The sequence below is a fragment of the Panicum virgatum genome, chromosome 1K, assembly GCF_016808335.1.
Source record: "Panicum virgatum strain AP13 chromosome 1K, P.virgatum_v5, whole genome shotgun sequence".
NCBI classification, from domain to species: domain Eukaryota; kingdom Viridiplantae; phylum Streptophyta; class Magnoliopsida; order Poales; family Poaceae; genus Panicum; species Panicum virgatum.
Genome location: NC_053136.1, coordinates 311,177 through 330,021, shown reverse-complemented (window position 1 = coordinate 330,021; position 18,845 = coordinate 311,177). Strand labels below are relative to the sequence as shown.

Sequence of the window (18,845 nt, the reverse complement as noted above, 5' to 3'; positions counted from 1 at the left end):
CTTTGGACGGTAGCGCAGAGCGTAGTGGTCTCTGATCGGATCTCATCTCTGTAACGTAGAGGCAGCGTAGCAGGAGTCCGTGTACTGTGTGTACTGGAGTAGTGCGTAGCGCATCATGCATTGTCTGATGATGTTGTCATGTGTACCGGTTGTGTCGTGCTGTGTGTGTGTTGAGCTAGAGCTAGGAGGTGGCTGGCTGGCTGCAGGGCTGAGGACTCTAGAGCTCTAGGGCTTGTAGGCTGATAGGCATTGTGTGTGTGTGTCTGTCTGTCTGTCTGTCTGTCGACTTTCACTTTCGTGCTGCCTCGCCTGCTGCCGGGGCTTCAAGGAACTGTGTGGTCGCCGTTGAGCACGGCGGCGAGCCGCACCAGCTCCTCCTGGCACTCCGACAGTGGAGCGTGCTCCGCCGCCACCGTGCGCCGCAGCTTCACCTGCTGAGGCAGGGTGCGTGGGCAGTCCGTGCGCGGCGTGAGGACGCAGTCGAAGGTGCCGGCCCAGGCGTCGCGCTTGGTGAGGAAGCTGCTGAGGTTGAAGAACTTCTTGACGGTGGCCGGGATGGAGGAGTGCTCGAACTCCGACGTCGGGTATGGCCCGTGCGGCGGCCTGTGCAGCACGGTCCCGGGGTCGATCCACGGCGAGACGAGCAGCGCCGGGACGCGGAAGCCGAGGCGGTCGAAGCCGAAGAAGAAGGGCGCGGCCGTCGGGGCTTGGCACGACGGCGGCGCCGGCGGGCTTGGGCATGTGGTCGTAGAACCCGCCGTGCTCGTCGTAGGTGACGACGAGCAGAGTCTCCTCCCACTGCGGGCCCGACCGCAGCACCTCGTACACCTCGGGTGTGTGACGAACCGTCAAATTAAAACACTAAATTAAACATAATGGTCGTCATTTGAATACATCGAACACATTAGATTAATGGTTTAATTTGACGGTCCTCTCTCAATCCACGGCCCGATCGAATAGTCCCACGCGAAGTTGTGCGCATGTGGTACAAGCACGACAATTACTTGAAAATATAAAGCAAAACACAACAAGAAACAACAAGTTTTACAAACCGGGTTCACCGAGTCGCATCGTAGTAATGAGGTGGAATAAGAATGATACATATGATGATGACTGTTCAGATCTAATATTCAATGTTCATCATGGTTGTTTTAGATATGCAAATGATAGTTGATAATTGTTTACATAGAATATTGAGCTAAAACTATTGAAATTTAGGATCCACTTTAGTTGCTTTTCCGCAAAATAAACTACTAAATAGAAAGCTTTGCATGTTTAGATATGTGGGCTAAGTATACCCAATAGTCGGGTAAGTCTTGCTGAGTATTAGTTGCTCAGGGTTTGTTGCCACCAAATATTTCAGGACATCCGGACGTTGACTTCTGCCCCTGCTGTGTCAAGTTCATCCGCCGGGATGCAGAGGGGTGAGAGGTGGTGGAGCGAGACCCTTAGGTTAGGGGATTAGTCGGGTTGCACCCTCATGGGCAGGATGTGCAACCTGTCTGTTTTGTTTGGACCGGTCTAACTGGTCAGTGGACCGGTCTGACCGGTAGGGTTGGTCAGTGCAGGGTTGACCGGTCCGACCGGTTGTGAAATTTCAGAACCAGAAAAGCTAGGGTAGTTGTAGGTTCTTTCCGTTCGCACTTCGGCTGCAACCATTGTAAATTTTTGTAAATTATGTATGCATTTTTGAACTCGGTTTGTAAAACTTGTTGTTTCTTGTTGCGTTAAAAGTGATCGGGTGCTCTAGCCTAAGAGGGGGAGGGGGTGAATTAGTCACTAATAAAAATTTAGACCTATGGCTCCAACTAGTTTGCACAAAACTTAAACTAAAACATGTTATCTAGATGTGCAACTAGGTTGTTCTAGTGTGAAACCCCTATCCCAAAAGAGTTTAGCAACCTATAGCCTTTTCCTATCAAAAACTATTCTATAAAAGTAAAGGCACACAAATTGCTAGTATGAAATACGGAAACTTAACGAGAGGGATATGAGATAGCAAACTCTTGACGCGGGTGTTTAACCCGTGGTTCGGTTTGCCACAAAGGCACACCTACATCCACGTTGTTGTAGCACTCACTAAGAGTATTGCTACTCGGCCACAAAGTCTCTTCCGTGAACACAATCACGGTCACCTTGGCCCCGGGTTCCACTAAGGAGCTTCTCCACAAAGGATGGGGGTCTCCACATCCCCCGCACAAAGATGTCGTCGCCGCTCCACACCAAGTCGGAGGGTCGATGACGTTACCGGCGAGCTTCACGCTCCAAGGTGCCGGCGCACCAAACTCTTGTTTTGGTTCGCTAATGAACCACAGCACAAAGGCTCAAGGCCTTGCAATCTCACTCACTAAGAGCTAATCCTTTACACAACACTCTTAAAGTGTGCTAAGGGCTAAGGATATGAATACTAAGCTCTTGGAAGGCTTGGAGTGGTTCTTGGGTGTGTATGTGACTTTCTTGGACTCCAGCAAGCTTCAAATGGCCGGGGTGAGGCGTATATATAGGCCACCAAGTCTTGTAGCCGTTGCTCCAACGGTCAGCAGAAAAACTACGTATCATCGGATGAACCGATGCTTCTGACAGGGGTAGCGTCGGTTCATCCGGTCACTCTAATACCCGAAGTAGCCGTTGAACTCCTGACAGCTGACACAGTGACCACCAGTTGAACCGATGCTTTCCCGTCGGTTAAACCGGTCACTCACAGCATTCTCCTCTTCTGCTGACGTCATTACACCGGTGCTTTGCTCCGATGCATCATCGATTCATCCGGTGCTGAAGAATCTTCGCCTGGGCACTTTACATCGTCTCTGGAACATAGTATGCCCAATGCACCGATGCCTTTCGTGGATCCGTCGGTTCAACCGGTGCCTCACAGGCTTGCATCAAAAGCCAGGCCATCGGATCATCCGACAACCATCGGATGCACCGATGCCTATAGCATCGGTTCTTCCGGTGCTACTGATGTATCTCTGTCTTGATTTCATTGACTTGGATTTTTTCACGGTCTCTTCAATTCTTTCCTTTGGACCGAAGAGTTTTCAGGGCGCTGTCCTGAGATCCGCGAGGGGCGGCTCCCCCTCGACCCCCGTCCGCTAATCGGTTAGCGGAACCACCGTAGGGGCGGGCCTTTGGGTCTAGCTACGCCTATCTTCTCTTTCTTTTTGTCATCACTTGAATCTAAAAGACTGAGAATGGTCATCTTAACAATCATATTAGTCCCATTGATTGCGTTGTCATTTGATTACCAAAATCACTCGAAATGGCATAAATGGTGCCATGTTCGTTTCATGCGTTTTGCTTTATATTTTCAAGTAATTGTCGTGCTTGTATCACCTGCGCCCACCTTCTCATGGGACTACTGGTGTTATTTCGATCAGGTATTTTCAAGTAATTGTCGTGCTTGTACCACCTGCGCCCACCTTCTCGTGGGACTACTGGTGTTATTTTGATCAGTCTGTGGGTTGAGAGAGGACCATCAAATTAAATCATTAAACTAATGTGCTCGATGTGTTCAAATGACAGCTATTACGTTTAATTTGGCGTTTTAATTTGGCGATTGCGTCGCATGGTGGTCGTCGTTCCCCGGGAGGATGTCGAGGTCGAAGTAGCGCTGCTCCGGGACGACGTAGCTCGGCAGCCGCCCTTCCCGGCAGTGGCGCGCGAAGTGGAGGTCGAAGGCGTGGAAGCAGCCGGCGTACTTGAGCTGGCGGGGGCTCCGGTAGAAGAGCGTCGACGGCGGGTACTGGTAGTAGACCCGAAGGAGAACCCCCCGTCGTGGAGGGCGTCGAAGATGGTCCGCTGCGGGAGCCCCGCCACCAGCTCCTTGCTGTCGCTGCTGACGAGGCCGTGGGAGGTGGCGGAGTGCACGAACAGCCGTTTGGGCTGCGTCGACATGCCGGCGCTCTCCTTCTCGGCCTGCTGCGCGAAGCCGGACATGGGCGGCGCCGGGACGCCCGCCGGGGTGATGGGCGTCGTGGCGGCGTCCACGAACGGTGTGCCGTACACCGGCTCGTAGATGGCCTGCATCGAGTGGCCAGGGTCCGGGTCCACGTACTCGGCGCCGTCGCTGAAGCGGACGGCGCGGGAGGTCGGGTCGCCGGCGTCCACGTGGTTGTCCAAATTGGGCCTCCATTCCATCCTGGCTCAACGTGAAACCGTTGGCGGCGACCGGGTCAGCGTGATGCTTGTGGAGGAGGAGGTGCACACCAATGACCGGACACGGGAATCCTACTTTTGAGATTGGTGCAACTTCTGTGCGCCGTCCGATGATCCTCGTGTGCAGTGCAGGTGGTTGGACTTTTTTTTCCTCCGTTCCGTTCTGTTCCGTTGCATTCCGTTCCCCTTCCTCTGCCTCGTCTTCCACCGCGCCCCGCCTCCCCGCTCCGTCGCCGGCCTCTTCTCCCGCCCTGCCACCGGCGGGTCCAGCACCTTCGGAACCGGCAGCCCGTGGTCGTGGAATCGGAAGCCGGACCCCTCCCAGCCCGGTTCGAGTCGCGGCACCAACTTCTTTAAGACAAAGTCAAGGGGACGTCTCTCCCCCGATCAAGTTTTTAACTTCGACGCATACGAGGACATCCCCGTCGAGACGTCCGGCCGCGAGGTCCCGGCCCCCGTCGCCACGACCTTGGCAGGTGTTAGAGTGGTTGTTGCTTATGGAGGAGCGCCGATTACTCAGCAGGTCTGATTCTTTCTTCTTTTGGAGAATGATTCTGCAAAGGATTTGACATGGTTGATTCATTAATAGACCATCAGCACTATTTAGTTAATAGCTTGATTGCCTCTGTTTAGGTTGTTTGCCTGGCATGAATTTGTCTAAACTAACCCTGTGTACAGAATTGCGAGGTTTACATTGAAATTGTGCTTCTAGAATAGAATGCTAGGTTCATCAATTGAGCTCTCATTAAAAAAAAAACTGTAGTTATACCAGACTGCAAGGTTAATCCAGAATATATGTTATATCATTCTAGCACAATCTTTTTATATGTTAAGAGTTCCACACAAGACAAGCCTTCAAACTATTGCTAAGCTTAGGTATTTAATATAACTTGTAGTTGCAATACATGAATCAGAGTAGTTCCCCTGACTCGTACATAACTTAAGATGTGTGTTGCAACTTAAGATGTTGTTTAGTGCGACATTCCCAAAAGAAATCCAGGCTAGCTGTTATTTCTTTGTTAATGATGATACAGTGATGTTAAATGTTCAACCTACGCATGGCCTGAATAAGAATACCCACTTCTTGTAAGCTGTGTTCTGCTAATACTCCCTGTTGCACATCTGCAATTTTCTAGTTACGGTTTGGCATATTTGCGACCACTGATATCCTTCACTAGCCATTACTTGTTCCAAACTCTTGGCATGCTCTTCCTTCATTTTTTGCGAGGTGAAGAACACTTAGATCCTCTATCCTTAGGCTGAAGGCCTAGGGTGTTCCCAAACATCGAAGAGGTGAGCTCCATCTTGGATTCTGGCATTTAATTGGGGGTTTTGCTCTGATGAAGAGCTTTTGCTTTGTGTGTGCTTATTGGACTTGGTGCTTCCTGCTCTATCAGTTCCTGAATTTGCCAAAAGTGCATTTTTTTGGATGGAAGTGGTTTTCCTTCTGAGTATTAATATCCTCCCTCTAACTATATATTCGCTTTGTTGCTGCTTCCTGACTTAGGAACTTGCTCGGGGACAGTGAGGGAAGGAATTCGTTCAGTTTGTGTGCTCGCAGTCACAGGTCAGGTTTTTTTTTTCAGAAGAGGTGTGTCATGTTGTCGAGAGCAGAAACACCCTTAAAGGTTACATGTACTACCATTTTTCATTTTGTCCCTACGATGGGATTTCTTCTTCCGAAGAGAAAAGATGAAACTAAACAGGTTAGTGGCTTAGTGTTGCTCTCTATCCATCTACTGAGACAGTCTTGCAGTCTGTGATTTGAAGGGTTGACATGCAGCAACTCCCATCAGGTGTTAGGTTTGGGTAGTCACTGGGTAAATCTCATCAGGTGTTTGTGAATTATTTAGGATGTACGAATTGTTTTGAAGTTGACTTGTATGGCTTCTGAACTCAGTATGGTTTGTACTGTTATGCAAACAATGTTAGGGACACTCATATAGATAATAACCAACAATGCTAGAGCCAGTTGTGTTAAGCAGTGCAGAATTTTTTTTGAGGGAGTTATTTTTTTTTGAGGGAGTTAAGCAGTGCAGAATGTTCAGCGTTGCAGCAAATTTTTGGGAAGCAACACTACAACTAACTGAGTTTCCATACGAAGTAACTGATCGATAATTTCATTTTGAGTTCCTAAATCTGACTGTTTGGTGACTTGTGGTTCAGGTCGCGATCGGCGATTATTAGTTTCTACCAAGTGATGGCAGAAGCTAAAACAGCAGCCTAATGTCTCGTCTTTTAGAAAAGAAACATTCTCAGCACAAGTTTTTGCAAGCGTGAATGTGGCATTTTGATTTGGGAGCGAGTCTAGTGCAGCAGCTGGGTGCAATTTTTGCTATCTGAGGCATGCATTGGATTTTCACCGGACGGCAGAGATGAAAGCTAGGCTAGGCAGAGAGAACAGAGATTTGAATATACCAAACAAAGGCAGAAATAAATAGGAAGCATAGAATTTTTTCTGACATGCATCTCACAGCATCCATCGAGTGCACTAAGTAAGTATATACGGAATTAGTTGTCTAGACATGCATATCTTTCTGACAGAATTTTTTTTTTCCAAACCATATCGTCGGGTCTTCCTCTGAGTTGTCTCTCTTTCTTCTTATTTATTTATTTATTTATTTATTTATTTATTCTTCACGTCACGTTGGGCAGGGCAGTCCTTGCTTGGTGTCAGTAGCGCACCTGCATTTATATTTGCAGACAAAGGAGGTAACCAACAAAAGAGTAGTAGTAAAGCAATTTGATGAAGTAATCTTAGTCAAATTTGACGAGCATTTATGCAAACGCTGGCGGTCTTAGATACTTGAACATCAAGTTTTTTTTTTTGGGTGGGTGGGGTGGCCCAATAATGATAATAATAAACCATATGAGGCCAGTATGCATGTCTTTAGAGAGAGAGAAGTTAAATATGTAAATAAAAACAGTAGATACGTAGTTAAATTAGTTATTCATCAGATATCTAAAGGTCGGTCCTCTTCATGCTTGTATTATATATACTAGTGTCTGGGCGCACCATTTACACGATAGAGGAATGAACAATTTTATGATTGTTTAAACAGTACTATGAGTTCGGTAATTAAAATATATTTTGCAGTGAAAGAAATTAAAGGAGCAAGTGTGTTAGTAAAGCTAGATGGCACTATGGCAGTAGCATACGTTAAGTAGGCAAATTGAATTTCCATATTTTGGACGATTAACCGCTAAGACGAATTCATCCGAGTACAACAGTTTCAGGAACCGTCATTTAGGATCAGCCTTTCTAGATAACCCTTAACCACCTCCAATTCATCTGACCGTAAATAAAGATGGCGTATTTGTTCGGTTCCTTGACTGCTGTCCACTACCCACGCCTCTGTGTGTGTGTGTGTTATATAATCAACGATGAATGTTTCTTAACCCAAACTACACTGATGAATGGATGATATGAAACCTTCAAATTCTAGCATCTTTCATTACATTTTGGAGACTCAGAAACTGCTTTATTTTCAACATATAAATAAGACACGGTCTGCAAAAGTTTGTTCCGAAGTTATCTTGCATTGTATTTGTTCATACCATCAATAAAAAATAATGATCTTAGCAAAGTATCAGTTAGCTGTCCAGTACTCCTTGCTGAATGCTGGTACATTTGTGTGATGCCCGCCTGCAGGTACATTGTGCATTTTTCGAATGTCAAACAATTCAGCAATAGCATGTCTCAAGCACCTGTTTCCGAACATGATCTCTTTTATTTATGAGTTAACTAAACAGGTTGAAAATTACCACCACCGTGGTGGCCTGCTTATTATAAAATATACCTGCATGCAGACCAGCATACTTAATTTCCATGGATATGAGGTCTTCTACAATAACATTTGAACCTACCTCATCAGTGAAAATCCCTTTACAAAGACACAAGTTCGTCGATGCAGGACGCCAACTTGTGCTGCTCGGGGAGCATCCTCCACCACGCCACAAAAGACGGAACGTCCTTGCCAAAACTTCCAGAACTATACCATTCCTGTGCATCACTTTCGAGCTTGGCCACCCTGTCCCTCGAGTCCTCGGCCACCGCCCAGAAGCAGGAGTCCAGGCTGGACCCGAAGGGGGCGCGCTACAGCTGCTCGTGCTACTTCTGGGTGTACTTGTCCTCGTTCTTAGAGTGCCGGTAATGTTCAGCGGCTCCACCAGACGGCGGAACAGCATGCCCAGGCGCACTCACTCCTCACGCACCTCGAAGCCGTCTGTGAGAACCGCCCAATTTACCCTCGGTTTAGGTGAAATTATTGATTAATCCTTTAAGACGAGGGCTAGCACGCGTCCGTCTCTCGACATGCCACATGCTAATCCACGCCTTAGAGGCACTTAATCAACACACTTCACCCAGAACGAGAGCAAATCCGGTAGTCCCGGTACGTGTTTGCCACATGCCCAGGATTAAGCACACGTACCGTTATACCAACGCATACATTGCTGATGATCCACAAAGAGCAATTTTATTCACTTATTATTACAAATTTGATATAGGTGGGTTCACCCTAACTTCATTACAAACCTTGGGCTCACGGAAACCATATTAATCAAAAACTTAAGGATTATTATATTTACATGCTCTCACGGAGTTCGATTACGAAGAAACTTACTACAATGATGATGTCTTGCTCAAGGACACCATCCCAGCCTCAACGACCTACTCCTCCCCCGCGCCTAAATCGGCGGGGTAGAAGTGGCCGAACACCACTTCGGGTTCACCTGCAACTAGGGTTAGAAGCACCCTGAGTACAAAGGTACTCCGCAAGACTTACGCAAATAAATAAACAAGGATAATGCAATGGCTCAAGTAAAAGCTTTAAGGTTAAGTAATTATTGCATAAGCATGAGCTCTTCTAACAAAATTAATTAAAGTTGCCCAAACCCCCAAACACTTTTAGTTGATTAAGAGAGTAACATCATCTATAACTGATCATAGATGTAACAAGAACCGTTCCCATCATAAACGATAATCTATGAGGAGTTCATGGGATAATGAGCTTGCTCATAACCGAGAGCGCGGCAATTCGAATTGGTTATAACCTTGCAAGGGTGTACTACTTTACCCACACGACGCGAGGACCATGCGACTCACCCAACCGGCCAAAGTTGGATAAGGGGGCACTCGCGACAACCGTTCCCAACATGGCTCGATCATTGAACCTCACACCTAGCTTACGAGTAGAGACTTAGTTCCACCAGGGACATCTCTAAACTTTCCTACACATAAGTCCACCTGGGGACACACTAAGCCTCTCTGCATAGCCTGTAGCCACGTAGCTAGGACTGCACATCAATGAGCAAGTCAAAGAAGGTAATTGGCTTATCCGTTCCATTATATTGGATATGTGGTAGCACGGAAAGGTGCTCAAAACCGACGTCGTCCACTCGGTCCTTAATCGATCCAAGCGGACTATGCCCATGTGACTTCATTCTCTAGGCCCTAACATTCCGCTCGAATCTCGATACTACCAACTTATACTAGCCCCGGCTCAAGTGCGATCAAGGATAAACAGGTAAGTGTGATACTCCAAACCATTACTTTCGAGCAAGCAAAATGAGTATTCTAAGCAGGACTAAGCATCTAATCAGATTAAGTTGTTAACTAACTAACAAGTGACAAGGACATGGATAACAATTCAAAGAAGGGTAATGCAAGAGAATAGGTATCAAAATGCAATACATACATACTATATAACCCCATATTACCCGGTGATGTAACTAACTAACTCAGATTAAATAGGAGTAAAGAATCATGCTTAGCTGCTTGCCTGGGTTAACTTCGGGCTCGACCATGAACGGGATTCCGGGTTCAGGCTCGACGGACTCGGCAGGCTCAACGGGTTCGTTCTCCGACGGTTCAGTCACTATAATGCATGAATGAGATGCCAGAATTAGCATGATGCCCTGATTGTGCAACAAATGCTATGCATGAAATGAGATGCATGCATTAGTGTGATATCCTAGATTATGCAAGGGTGACAAGACGTGAATAATGAATGGCACATATGCGATGATGCACAAACGTAACACACGCGACAACAACCAATCACTATGCAAACACGAACGAGGAAACTAGAGCAAGAATTAGGAAATAAACTTATAAAACAAACATAAATCACAAATTAAATTGAGAAAGCAAAGAACATTACAAGGAACTCATGAAAATTTGGATTTACATCAAAAGCATTTTCCTAGAATTAACTATTAATGTTACAAGTTTCGGCTATCCTATACAAGTAAATTCAGAAAAGGCATGCAAACTTAACTGAAAAAAAATCTAAGAAAATTACCACAGAAGCTAGACAAGAAAACAAAACTAACAAAATTGGTTTCACCATTTTATCGTTCTTCTGCAAAAAGTTATGCAAAAAACAACATTTCAGACAGCAAGCATGAAAACACACTAAAACCTTAACAAATAGCAGGCAAACATATGAGCAAGTTGTACCACTGGAAACTACACTTCACAAGGAGTCTAGCAAAATTTGGTTTGACATTTTTAGAACAGTACACAACTAACTAAGCATTTATCTCACTTTTTCAACATTAAAGCATAAGTAAATCTACAGCAAAGTAACATGCAAAACAACATTTTTCTCAAGTAGATCTAAGCAAGAGGAAACTAACAAAACAAGTTTCACTATTTTTGGATCTATATTTATTTTCCTATGATTTTTGCAAACTCAAACACACACAAGTACAATAAGGATTGTTATTAGCTTCTACTGTTCATCTTCTCTTCTCCACAGAACACGCACGCAGGTGACCAGCAAGCGGCCGTGCTTCAGCGTAGCAGCACAAGTAGAGGAGCTTTAGGATCACAGGCACACGCACAAGGGAGGGTAGTAGCCGGCGAACCTCACCGGCGACACAGACTGCAGGAACGGCGGCGGAGGGGACGGCGCAACAAGAACAGGCAGCGCCGATAGGAGAGCTCCAGCGGGGCACCTGCAGGGAGGGGGAGGAGGATGGGTGAAGGCCCAAATCGATGGAGGAGGGTGAGAGGAAGCCGTTGGCGCGACGAATCGGAGCGAGACTCACCGGAGGAGGCAATCGACGGCGGCCGGCGGCAAGCGGAGCTTGGGGTGGCGGCAGCAATGGAGGAAGGGGGCTAGGGTTTGGGGGACATGGGGCTCCGGCAGGGGCGAGCTCGGCTCGTGGCCGTGGCAGCCATGGCTCAGCACACGCACGAGAGGGAGAGGGAGAGGCGTGGGCGACTTGAGCACGGAAGTGAGCTGGCCGGTTCGGGAGGCTTCGGGAGCGAGGATAAGCACGGGAGAAGGAAGAGGAGATGACAGCTAGGCCCTACACCCAGGTAAAATATTTGGGGTGTTACAATCCTACCCCCTTAAAGAAATCTCGTCCCGAGATTTAAGTGGAGATGAGATAAATGATAATAATCGATAAACTCAGGGACAAGAATCGGTCGAAGTGGGTGCTAGTCTCTAGATTAATCAACATAGCTGGGTTTAATGGTATAAACATTGCTAGCTGATTTGCTAATTCCTTGCTCGACATGGGTCCGGAAGAAATAAGTTTCATAACAACCAGATTGTCTGCAGCGAGTGACTGTGGATAATATATGTGAACATAATCACCATCAAAGTCGGCTGAAAAGGGCCGGTTAACTATTCTAATGCTGGCACATAGTAAGATTTGGCAGAGAAGAGAGGTTCGAAGTTCTGGAAGAATCAAATTCTCAATTTGGCGGTGATCCTATACAGAGAAGATGTCAAGGTGAGTTCTTAAGGAGCTCGTGGAAACTGAAAAGGAAGGGTATCAAGGCAAGTTTTTCTCAAGAACATTCTTGCTCGATATTGCTTATTAATTGAGTTGCATGATGCAAGATGCACATGTTGACATGCCAGTTAGTGTACAAATACCCCTAGAAACTCAACACTAAGACAACCCATTCGCATCGTTATTCGTCTAGAGCCTACCCCCTTAAAGAAGACGAGGTAGAGAAAAACATTTTAAGAGTTGCATGAAAAGACAGTTGTAGTTCATATCCACACATACTTAAGCACCAGCGCGCACCCAGTGGCACAGTCGTATGACTGCAGTCCATACGAGGCCCTAGGTTCCGTCGCGGCACTATAGTTCGTGAAATGATCACCATTACAAAAGAAAATCATAGGGAGCAACCCAAGTAGCACAAATTGAGAGAGAGGTTTTTCAGATTTCAAAAACATCAAAAGCTTTACGCAGACATACGGGACACATAACGTCAGTTAGTCTATCATGCGGATTTCACTATGTCAAACCCACACCCAAACAACATGTGATTATGTAATGCAATAAATATGCGACCTTATTCATGTTTATTTGAGCAAGAATGTAAACAGATCGGAGTTAGGTGTATGAATCAAAGCGATTAGAAATGAACGAACATGAACACTAGAAGAACAACATGATGCTTCTAGTTATCAAGAATCATCGGGATGGATTATCGTCGAGCATTCAAATGTATGACCCGAGAGACAAAGATGACCTATATATTTCTCCAAATTGTCTTTGAAGCTAACATTTATGATGGCAAGAAATGTCAGGAAAGGTTATAGAACCTTAGAAAGTGAAACTTAGATTCAAAACTCTGCATATCAATTGTTTGAACAAGTAATTAGGTTTTGTTCAAAAACACGCATATGTTTTCCTACGTTTCTAACCATACTAAGTCTATCAAAAGTGAGATGTGCAAAGGTGTGAAGAGACTTATACGAAAATATTAGCAAACACCCAAAGCAACACAATATGTATGATATGATGCATGCATGCAAAGTATGAATGCAACATGACGTCTCCTCACATCGTGAGCACACCTTAACGTCCTAGCACTCCCTTACGACCCGAAGCAACTGTATTGCCCAGCAGCGCTACAACCCTCCTACTAGCACTCAGGACAATGGGTGATTCCCTCCCTCTCAACCCCGGTAGATGGCTCAACAGGTTTCCAAAGGGTAAGAAGGTTTTCCTACGCTCCCGCTACTCATGAAGACAAGAGGGGTTAAGCACATCTTAATTAAACAAGTGAAGCAGTAAGAAAGAATTAGCTCTAAGACAAAGGAAGAAAGTTAGCATTTTACCTTAAGTTCAAATTTTTAACCAAAGAAAATCTTAGTGCAAGTAGTCAAATTTTATTTGACTCTCAACCCACTAAGCCAATTTTAGGTTCACTTCATGAAACCTTAGCTCTGATACCCGTTGTGAGAACCGCCCAATTTACCCTCGGTTTAGGTGAAATTATTGATTAATCCTTTAAGACGAGGGCTAGCACGCGTCCGTCTCTCGACATGCCACATGCTAATCCACGCCTTAGAGGCACTTAATCAACACACTTCACCCAGAACGAGAGCAAATCCGGTAGTCCCGGTACGTGTTTGCCACATGCCCAGGATTAAGCACACGTACCGTTATACCAACGCATACATTGCTGATGATCCACAAAGAGCAATTTTATTCACTTATTATTACAAATTTGATATAGGTGGGTTCACCCTAACTTCATTACAAACCTTGGGCTCACGGAAACCATATTAATCAAAAACTTAAGGATTATTATATTTACATGCTCTCACGGAGTTCGATTACGAAGAAACTTACTACAATGATGATGTCTTGCTCAAGGACACCATCCCAGCCTCAACGACCTACTCCTCCCCCGCGCCTAAATCGGCGGGGTAGAAGTGGCCGAACACCACTTCGGGTTCACCTGCAACTAGGGTTAGAAGCACCCTGAGTACAAAGGTACTCCGCAAGACTTACGCAAATAAATAAACAAGGATAATGCAATGGCTCAAGTAAAAGCTTTAAGGTTAAGTAATTATTGCATAAGCATGAGCTCTTCTAACAAAATTAATTAAAGTTGCCCAAACCCCCAAACACTTTTAGTTGATTAAGAGAGTAACATCATCTATAACTGATCATAGATGTAACAAGAACCGTTCCCATCATAAACGATAATCTATGAGGAGTTCATGGGATAATGAGCTTGCTCATAACCGAGAGCGCGGCAATTCGAATTGGTTATAACCTTGCAAGGGTGTACTACTTTACCCACACGACGCGAGGACCATGCGACTCACCCAACCGGCCAAAGTTGGATAAGGGGGCACTCGCGACAACCGTTCCCAACATGGCTCGATCATTGAACCTCACACCTAGCTTACGAGTAGAGACTTAGTTCCACCAGGGACATCTCTAAACTTTCCTACACATAAGTCCACCTGGGGACACACTAAGCCTCTCTGCATAGCCTGTAGCCACGTAGCTAGGACTGCACATCAATGAGCAAGTCAAAGAAGGTAATTGGCTTATCCGTTCCATTATATTGGATATGTGGTAGCACGGAAAGGTGCTCAAAACCGACGTCGTCCACTCGGTCCTTAATCGATCCAAGCGGACTATGCCCATGTGACTTCATTCTCTAGGCCCTAACATTCCGCTCGAATCTCGATACTACCAACTTATACTAGCCCCGGCTCAAGTGCGATCAAGGATAAACAGGTAAGTGTGATACTCCAAACCATTACTTTCGAGCAAGCAAAATGAGTATTCTAAGCAGGACTAAGCATCTAATCAGATTAAGTTGTTAACTAACTAACAAGTGACAAGGACATGGATAACAATTCAAAGAAGGGTAATGCAAGAGAATAGGTATCAAAATGCAATACATACATACTATATAACCCCATATTACCCGGTGATGTAACTAACTAACTCAGATTAAATAGGAGTAAAGAATCATGCTTAGCTGCTTGCCTGGGTTAACTTCGGGCTCGACCATGAACGGGATTCCGGGTTCAGGCTCGACGGACTCGGCAGGCTCAACGGGTTCGTTCTCCGACGGTTCAGTCACTATAATGCATGAATGAGATGCCAGAATTAGCATGATGCCCTGATTGTGCAACAAATGCTATGCATGAAATGAGATGCATGCATTAGTGTGATATCCTAGATTATGCAAGGGTGACAAGACGTGAATAATGAATGGCACATATGCGATGATGCACAAACGTAACACACGCGACAACAACCAATCACTATGCAAACACGAACGAGGAAACTAGAGCAAGAATTAGGAAATAAACTTATAAAACAAACATAAATCACAAATTAAATTGAGAAAGCAAAGAACATTACAAGGAACTCATGAAAATTTGGATTTACATCAAAAGCATTTTCCTAGAATTAACTATTAATGTTACAAGTTTCGGCTATCCTATACAAGTAAATTCAGAAAAGGCATGCAAACTTAACTGAAAAAAAATCTAAGAAAATTACCACAGAAGCTAGACAAGAAAACAAAACTAACAAAATTGGTTTCACCATTTTATCGTTCTTCTGCAAAAAGTTATGCAAAAAACAACATTTCAGACAGCAAGCATGAAAACACACTAAAACCTTAACAAATAGCAGGCAAACATATGAGCAAGTTGTACCACTGGAAACTACACTTCACAAGGAGTCTAGCAAAATTTGGTTTGACATTTTTAGAACAGTACACAACTAACTAAGCATTTATCTCACTTTTTCAACATTAAAGCATAAGTAAATCTACAGCAAAGTAACATGCAAAACAACATTTTTCTCAAGTAGATCTAAGCAAGAGGAAACTAACAAAACAAGTTTCACTATTTTTGGATCTATATTTATTTTCCTATGATTTTTGCAAACTCAAACACACACAAGTACAATAAGGATTGTTATTAGCTTCTACTGTTCATCTTCTCTTCTCCACAGAACACGCACGCAGGTGACCAGCAAGCGGCCGTGCTTCAGCGTAGCAGCACAAGTAGAGGAGCTTTAGGATCACAGGCACACGCACAAGGGAGGGTAGTAGCCGGCGAACCTCACCGGCGACACAGACTGCAGGAACGGCGGCGGAGGGGACGGCGCAACAAGAACAGGCAGCGCCGATAGGAGAGCTCCAGCGGGGCACCTGCAGGGAGGGGGAGGAGGATGGGTGAAGGCCCAAATCGATGGAGGAGGGTGAGAGGAAGCCGTTGGCGCGACGAATCGGAGCGAGACTCACCGGAGGAGGCAATCGACGGCGGCCGGCGGCAAGCGGAGCTTGGGGTGGCGGCAGCAATGGAGGAAGGGGGCTAGGGTTTGGGGGACATGGGGCTCCGGCAGGGGCGAGCTCGGCTCGTGGCCGTGGCAGCCATGGCTCAGCACACGCACGAGAGGGAGAGGGAGAGGCGTGGGCGACTTGAGCACGGAAGTGAGCTGGCCGGTTCGGGAGGCTTCGGGAGCGAGGATAAGCACAGGAGAAGGAAGAGGAGATGACAGCTAGGCCCTACACCCAGGTAAAATATTTGGGGTGTTACACCGTCCGGCAGTTCGCGCCTTCGCAGCATCTCGATGATCCCGTCCCGGAGGCCGGCCAACTCCAGCCTCCGCATGTTGGCATTGAAGTCGTGCACCTCCCGTTGGAGCTTGAAGGAATCGTAGTAGCTTACGCCACGGAGTTCGCATGTTCTTTTGTAGTCGTTTAGGGATCTGAGGGCTTCCTGGATCTTTTGACAGCTTGCGTCAATCTTTGTTTGGTTTTTCTGTCGTTGCTTCTCCCATTGTGCAGCCGTAGAAAGGTGCAGTATAACCTCCTAGCTCTGCGGTTAAAAAAAGAGAGAGGCTCTTTTACATTCAAAGATTGCTTTTTTGAACATGACGACAATTACGAAATAAACTTTACAGATATACAATTTAAGAACAGGATAGGAAATGCTTTTCTATTGGGCGACAATATAGCACATGATGAAATCCGACTTCAGTGGTTTGCAATTTCCTTACCAAGATTGACTTGACTGAGGATGAACACATGTTCACTATTGTGAATAAAATGCAAGTGTAGTGAAGTTACGGGCATGGAGTTCTTTTTTTGGAGGGAATGGTGGCTTTCCAGTTCGATGCTTCCAATGGCCGCTCTATCTGTCTGCCTTCCAGGAGTGGTTGATGAGATAGCTCCCAGGTAATCCACACAAACTATATCTGGCATGCACTGTTTAATTGGTTCATATTGCTAGTGAGCACTTGAACTTCTAGTAGCAGCAGCAAGCAATTATTGCTAGGGATCCAACTGAAGGCAGTAAAATAACAACTGCAGGTCAGCGTCTGAATTTGTGAGAACAATCAGTTGTTCATTACTTATAAAGAAATAATAAGTCCCCCAGGGTCCGTAAGGGGAGAGGTCAACGAAGTCAATGTTCCAAGGATTGAGCTAGTGCATCCTGTTGGGTTCTATAGTTTTGTAGTTAGGCCCATGGACTTGCAGCCCATTTATCAATGTCGGTGTGTGTTGTATATGTGTACTAGCAAGACAGAGAGAGTGACTCACTAGAAAATTCCCCACACATCGATTCCTTCATGGTGTCAGAGCTAGGAGGGGGGAGGCGATCTACACCACCATGAGGTACCCTAAACCCGAAACCCGAAATCTGAGACCCCGAAACCCCAAAACCCAAAACCCGAAACCCCGAAACCCAAAACCCGAAACCCGAAACTTGAAAATCTCGAAACCCGAAACCCGAAACCCTACTCCCTTAACGGAAAGGACAAGATTCCTAATACCAAAAACCAGCAAGCCCAGCCATTCGCTCGCTCCGGGATACACTCGGCCAGAGTAGTTACCGAGTATTTCCCTTCACTCACTCCATTGTTTCCTTGGAAAATTCATACTTGTCCGGTAGGGGAAGCAGAGGCTGGGCAGCCCTCGTCTATACCATAGGCTAGAATAGCTCAGTTCGAGGGAGGGAGGTATAGTTCTCTGCATCTTTTTTTTACTATAAGAATTAAGAGAACTAAAGTAACACGAAAAATAGAACTCTAGTATTCTACTATAGATTCTATTTATGGTCTTGAGGGTGGCATCCCTCTGCCGGAGGGATGGAGAGAGAGGCCTACACTATCATTTCGGAGAGAGGCATCCCTCTGATGAGGGATGAGAGAGGCATCCCAGAGGGATGGTTGCTACTAAAAGGAATTCCTCCGGATGGTTGTATACTTAAATCATTTATTTATGAGGGACTTCCCAGACTCTCATAAGTACTAGATTAGGGATCTTTCCCTTTACTTAGGGCGAGGGTAGGGCGTAAAGACTAAACAAGAGTACTAAGAATTGTATTCCAAAAATAGCAATCAGAAATATCGTAAAATGGTACCTATTGGGTTGATGTATTTCAGCAGTTTGCGGAAACTAGGCTAAAGTACTAGTCTCATGGCAATGGGAACCTTGTCAAAAGGTATTCAAAATTCTATCTGAAGGCAATAGTACATTGGAGAACGTTATGTCTACCAGGGTTACAATCTAGGATCACAAGAAATGGGAAAAAGCAGAATGGAGCCAAAAGATCGGGGGCTTGGAATAATGTGAACCTGTGGCTGAGAACCGAACACCATGATTAGTAAGCTCAGCTCTATGTAGCCATTATTGTTCTGCGTTGCTGTTTATATAATACTTGCCTGCCACCTGCAAAGGCATCCCAGGGGATGATGGCACTATTCAACCACAAAGTAAATACAGTAAAATAGCAAGACAGTCCCGGGTATTAGAATGGCAAGGCAACGAGGAATAAAATATGCTTCCAAGTCCAGAGTGGATTAAAGTAGCAGGGTGCTTTACCACTTGGCTTAATAGGTTGTCGATCTTAGTAATCTAAAGGATGCTTTTCCGAAAAGGT

General features: G+C 45.6%; 2 long non-coding RNA genes and 2 pseudogenes across 8 annotated transcripts; all 4 read right to left on the bottom strand.

Annotated features, from left to right (window-relative positions):
- Positions 1-323: 323 nt before the first annotated feature.
- On the bottom strand, positions 324-4,137 carry LOC120647532 (annotated as a pseudogene).
- Positions 4,138-8,041: 3,904 nt separating this feature from the next.
- The window catches only part of LOC120647521, a 34,034-nt pseudogene continuing 23,230 nt past the window's right edge, over positions 8,042-18,845 (bottom strand).
- On the bottom strand, positions 9,743-13,908 carry LOC120697992. Of its 4 annotated transcripts, XR_005685148.1 has the most exons (4): positions 11,212-13,908; positions 11,034-11,118; positions 10,897-10,952; positions 9,743-10,034 (listed from the first exon to the last, which is right to left on the bottom strand). It is a non-coding gene; the product is annotated as an uncharacterized LOC120697992 (long non-coding RNA). The 4 variants fall into 4 exon arrangements; XR_005684868.1 differs by lacking the exon at positions 10,897-10,952 and having other exon boundaries at positions 9,751-10,034; positions 11,029-11,118; XR_005684774.1 differs by lacking the exon at positions 10,897-10,952 and having other exon boundaries at positions 9,759-10,034.
- On the bottom strand, positions 14,733-16,437 carry LOC120699206. 4 transcript variants are annotated; one of them, XR_005685807.1, is made up of 4 exons: positions 16,202-16,437; positions 16,024-16,108; positions 15,887-15,942; positions 14,733-15,024 (listed from the first exon to the last, which is right to left on the bottom strand). It is a non-coding gene; the product is annotated as an uncharacterized LOC120699206 (long non-coding RNA). The 4 variants fall into 4 exon arrangements; XR_005685573.1 differs by lacking the exon at positions 15,887-15,942 and having other exon boundaries at positions 14,742-15,024; positions 16,019-16,108; positions 16,202-16,436; XR_005685435.1 differs by lacking the exon at positions 15,887-15,942 and having other exon boundaries at positions 14,749-15,024; positions 16,202-16,435.